Genomic DNA, 6,000 nt, shown 5'->3' with positions numbered 1-6,000 from the left:
TAGAGACCAGTGTGGTATAGTACAAAAGGCACAGAAGTTAAATTCACAATATCTTGAATGTGGTTTCGACTTTGCCACCAACATTTTTTATTATGCGATATTTCTCAACCATAATTGTCTTGTTCAAATCATAATGACAATAATGACTACCAAGGTATAAGAACCAAATGTAGTAATGGATATGAAAATGATTTTCGAGTTTTAGTCTTTAGGTAAATACTCCTGAACATTATTAAATGTCTGCTTATTTTCTGTGAATGGGCATATTCATTCCTGCTGTTTCTGGATCCTAGTGCCAAACTTTCAAAATGTCAATGAGACACTCATCTATGAATGATAAGCTATGTTGTTCACACATCATATATTCAAAATAAAGTGTCTCTCTCTACATATATATATGTGTGTGTGTACATGTATATACAGTATGTACTGATTACCAATTTTTAAAGTATTTATCAGCTCACAACTCATCAGCTATTTTCAGTGCTTAATCTGAAGACATTTTATGACTTTGCAGTGGGCAAAGCTCATTATATCAATATCAATGTTGATTTTTGAAGTGGAAGGGAGAGTTAAAATTGTAGGTGACAGAATGATTAAAATTTTTTACTGAATCACAAAACATTTTTAAATTAGTTTTGAATTATGTTATTACACGAATTCAGAAAACACTAAGAACTGATTTGTAAAATCACTATTTTCTCCCACTGTTAAGAAGTGTATGTTCTGGAGTACCTGGGTGGTTCAGTCAGTTAAGCATCTAACTTTGGCTCGGGTCATGATCTCACAGTTTGTGAGTTTGAGCCCCGCATGGAGCTCTCTGCTGTCAGTGCAGGACCTGCTTCAGATCCTCTGTCTCCCTCTCTCTCTCTCTCTCTCTCTCTCCCCCTCCCACTCGCATGAGCTCTATCTCTCTCTCTCAAAAATAAATAAACATTAAAAAAAGTGTACATCCTTGCTATTCTTTTAGGGCACTTGAGAATCAGAAATACTCATGATATATCACCAAATGCAAGAGCCAACATTAGCAAATTGCAATAGATGTAAGGTGATGACATTATTACCCAGAAAGATCAAAGTCCTTGAAGAAAATATAGCCAAGGATAATATTACTAATTAGTAGTATGTGCTAGAAAAACTAATAAGTCATTTATTGAGTTAAATGAAAGGATTAGAGAAATGTTTTTCATAGACTTGCTAAGTTTTTATATATTTAAATGCCTTTTAAAATCGAAACCACATCGTTTGTTGCTGTACCTTTAAGACAAAACTAAAACAAATAAAAAGGTCTTGTGTTGATCAAGGCCTCACTTTTTTTTGGAGGTGCTACTCCTATCTATTTGCGTCTTTATAATAAGTGTATTCACCAAACGGTCTTTGGGTTGCTTGAATATTTACTTTTCTGAGAAGTGGAAAGTGACGAGAACATCTTATTGTTTGCTCAACATAAGCATGTGACTCATGCCTGAGTAAGCTTCATTCTTCTCTGGAATATCTCCAGCTAGAGATTTGAGACCGTCTTCTCTGCCTGGATTACACTGCGTAAACATTCAGGCCTGGCCTGTTGGAACCGTCTTTCCTTCCATGGGGACAGCCACCAATGACAGAGGAGCAAAAGGAGAAACGGGTTGAGAGACTCACTTCTCCGGTCACAGGGTGCCCAGTGCCTGAGAGGCTAGTTCCTACAATACCTTCCCCTTCAGTGAATTCCCCTGTGTCTTTCCCAACAATATTGTTCTTAAAAACAAAACTTAGAGTGGTGCTGGTAAGAAGTTCCAAGCAAAGCATGAAGACACATGCGGCATTTGGAAGAAAATGTAAAAGGTTTTTTTTAATGTATTTAGTTTGAGAGAGAGAGAGCAAGTGAGCATGAGTGCGGGAGGGGCAGAGAGAGAGGGGGACACAGGATCTGAAGCAGGGTCTGTGCTGAGAGCACATCAGCAGAGAGCCTGATGTGGGGCTCGAACTCACGAACCGTGAGATCGTGACCTGAGCTGAAGTCGGACATTTAACTGAGCCGCCCAGGCGCCCCAGAAAATGTAAAAGTTTATAGTAGATTTACATTATTAGAACAGAAAAAATACTAGGCTTTAAAAAACCGGGTTAGAGATCAGGGGTCTAGTATCACAAAAGGCAGAGGCAGTGGTCCCATTAAACGTATGACTACGTCTTCCCAACTTCGTCAGCCTGTTTACATGAATCACAATAATGGAATGACAATAAATATAACAATATAAATTCTCTCAGTTCTCTGCATCTGTATCCCTGAAAAAGGTGGCATTGAAGGATTTCTACAGTGTTTTTGATGGGGTGCTTCATAGGAGTTCGTGTAAAATCTCTTGTCATTTCCCACTGATAATCTTCTGAGAACAGGTGTTTCCCACCAGAGAGTCTGAGAATGACCACCTGTGCCTATCGCCATCGCCTTCCCCCTATGCGGAAAGTACTGGAAAGCCCAGTGGCAACATTTTGAAAAGTTCTGCTGAAAATCTGTAAGAACTTTCCCCCGTTCATGTTACAATTTGATAATTTGATGGACAGTTACCTTAGCGGTGCTCCCTGACTTTCAGGGTCTTCCCGACTTTTTATAAAACTGTTCTTTCTGCCTTCAAGTACAATCCCATCCCTCAGACAGGTGAAGAGAAAACAGACAACGAGGGTGGGCACACTGCTCAGAACCAGCCCTCCTTCCTAGCCTAAGGCTCTCTTACCGAGTCCAGCTTATTGTTTCTTAGTCCTTCTTGCCTTGGGGTAAGTTCTCTTCGAAGATGCTTTCTCCTCCTTTCAAAGTAGGTTTAAAGGTTTGTCACACAAACTTGCCAGACCTATTTGAATTTCCTGTAGATTCAAGCCGGATCACCCATTTTGGATGCTTTGGCAAAAGAGACCTAGAAGAAAAAGCACAGGGATAAGATATGTGGACATATAAAAATGCTTTAAAACAGAAATTTTTCTTCAAATTTTCTGAAAGGAAGTAGAACAGGTTCCAAAATAATCATCTTACGGACCATCTTACACAAAAATTTCGTGTCTGACCAAGCTGTAGGCTCTCCTACCAAGTTTTCTACTGGAACATGAACTTATTTGTTTGATACCAGCGTCATTTTTAACCGAGTTACAACTTCCTGCTCTATATGTTTGATCCTAGTATTGCTTGTAGGAACATTATAAGAAAAGAATGAGAAAAATAATGACTGTATTTTTGTGGAAAATAATCAGGTTGTCTTGATCTTATTTGGACAAGAGTCACTTCACTTTATTTGTTACTCACCTCGAACTATATAATGTTGCTTTGCAAAGAAAGCTAGATGCGTAGTGGAGTGAACGCTTCTCATTTGTAAAAGACAATCATTAACGTACTATTCAGGTTTATTTTTCAGCATTATTTGCACTATTTAGTGATTAATATGGCGTGATTTCTTTATTTGTTTAATACTCTTTTAGGCCATTATAGAATCAAAGACCGTTGGCCTTGCCTACGGAACACGAAAACAATCCTTGTGAAGCTTAAATGCATATTTTGCCTTGAATCTTTAGTCTATTTTTTCTTGAATCTCCATTACCATGTAATTCCGTACATGTTCTGCTCAGTCACATGACGAATGGATATTGTCATATTGTCAGGTAATGAACATGCAGTTAGTTTCATTTCAGTGGTCATGGATTTCCATTTGTGAGGCAAAGTAATATTCTTGCTTCCTAAAATCACCAGCTGGGTCATAGTTAAGCACTGATGTGAAATCATTTAATGGGGATCTATTTGAATACCAGAATTTAAAAATGCAGTTTTCCGGACTCTTTTTTGGTATTTACTCACCATGATTTAAAAACAAAGGCAGTAATATAAGGTCACGGCTGACACTTTTATATTGCTTCTATAATCTTGGTGAATGACTTTGATTTGAGACACCAGTCCATAAGTGAGAAGGGCCTGTGGTGAGTTTGCCTCTCCCTCTTAACGGAGGCTCCTCAACAGTTCATGATGCCGAAGGCCCTGCAGACACAGAGGGAATTCCAAATGCCTTGTAACTCTTCAGGCAACTCACATGAACTGAATCATAAGCAAGATGAATAGGAGGTCTGAAAATTGGTTTGCCAGCCTACACACCAAAACTCAGATTGGAGGGTAACTCCCATTAGCCAAACACTAAGTAGGTATCATATCAATTAGCGACCGCTCAGGGTAACACTACGTCCAGTGCAGAAATGAATGGAAAGCTCTGTGCTGTGTTATCATCATCTCACAGTAATTACGTCTAGAATATAATTTGGCCTGTAAAGCTCGTGCAATAGCTGTGAGGCAGCATGTTGATGGAGCCTAGAAGAAGAAGAATGAAAAATTCTCTAAAATAGTTTGCAGGTCTGTAGGCCTCTGTAGTCCAAAATTTCTCAGTGACGTACTTTGACTCTTGAGGCAACTAAACACAAAATCAAAGTCTCTTTTTCTTCTAAAACTCTGAACAGGATTTTCAGGTAGTTAGGACCTGTCGCTTCACAGAGGCAAACGAGAGATTTATGTAATATTGCACTAAATTGAGACTTTTTTTAAAAACAATAATTGATCCTGCTTTGTTCATTCTGTATGTTGTCTAATAAGAACTAAAATAGGATAGAAAGCAGCTTTACAAACAGTTATTAACGTAATGTTATTGAGTGGCCAGTTAGCAGAAATAGCCAATAGAGAACTGTAACATTTTAAAATAAATTTTAAATTTCTTTTAGTATGAATATAGATCTTTCCTGAGATTATTTGGAAAAAAAGTGGTTAAGAGTTAGCCACTTTTGAAAATGATAGATTATGTCATATTTTCTCTCTTTCCTCTATATGATACATCCACTTATATTTTGTTATTTAAAAATGTACACACACACGACACAGATACCACCGTATCTCTTTTCTATCAGGTAAAGATAAATGATATATCTTTTACAAGGAGCAAAACTGGATGACTCAAAAAGTAGGCAAAACGCATATATGCCTAGAGAAACAGAAAAAAAAAGGAGGATTTAAAGTTTGCTAATGCAGTATTTTTTGAAAAGCAGTAAATTAGTCATCATAAGAAAAGGTAGTATTCCTCACTCTTAAGTAGTATTACTTTTATTTTAAATTAGACATGGCATTGCCCCAATATTTTCAGAGCCTAAAAGTCTTCATCTGGCTCTGCTGAAGAGACCATTCTGTGACCACAGAGTGAGCTCTCTCTTAGAAGCCTTATGAATCTCCTCTCAGGAAGCTCTGACCTCAGCTCCAGTGTTCTCTTTCCCCTTTTGGCGGGTAGACCCTAGGGAGGCCCACCTCATTCTGTCCTCTAGTGTTTACACTCTGTATAATCCCTTCCTCTTGAATATGTGTGGGACCTGAGCCTTGTTTCTAGCTGATAGAATAGACCAAGGTGGAAAGATGTTGCCGATGTAATTAAGGCCCCAGACCAGTCGATGTTAATTTGATCAAGAGGGAGATCATCCTAAGTGGGCCCGACCTAATCTGATAAAGGCCCATGAATAAGGAGCAGGGAACTCCCTGATCTGCAAGATTCTCCTTGCTGGCTTAATGAAGTAATTGCCCATGTTAGAGAAATCCATAAGACCGGGAATCGCAGATGGCTTCTAAGAACCGTGGTGACCTCCAGCTCCTAGTCAGCCAAAAAGCGTAGGTCCTCGATTACACAGCCACAGTGAAATAAATTCTGCCAACAAAACGAATGAGCAAATTCTTCCCTGGTTCAACGCCAGCTAAGAATATAGCCCAGAAACGCTTTGACTGCAGACTCGTGAGACTCTGAACAGAGGATCCAGCAAAGCTCTTCCTGGACTTCTAACTCATGGAAAGCGGGAGATAATAAGTGTACATTGTTTTAGGCCACCACGTTTGTGGCGACTTATTCCAGAGCAAGAGAAAACTAATAGATTTTCCTTCTTGTCTCCAGCCTTTGAGATAATATGTTGTTTCTTCCCAGTGTGATTAAAATTTGCCAGAATTATGAGAGTCTCAGGGAGTAA

This window comes from Neofelis nebulosa, chromosome 14, assembly GCF_028018385.1.
Source record: "Neofelis nebulosa isolate mNeoNeb1 chromosome 14, mNeoNeb1.pri, whole genome shotgun sequence".
Classification (NCBI taxonomy): domain Eukaryota; kingdom Metazoa; phylum Chordata; class Mammalia; order Carnivora; family Felidae; genus Neofelis; species Neofelis nebulosa.
This window is presented reverse-complemented; position numbering follows the sequence as displayed.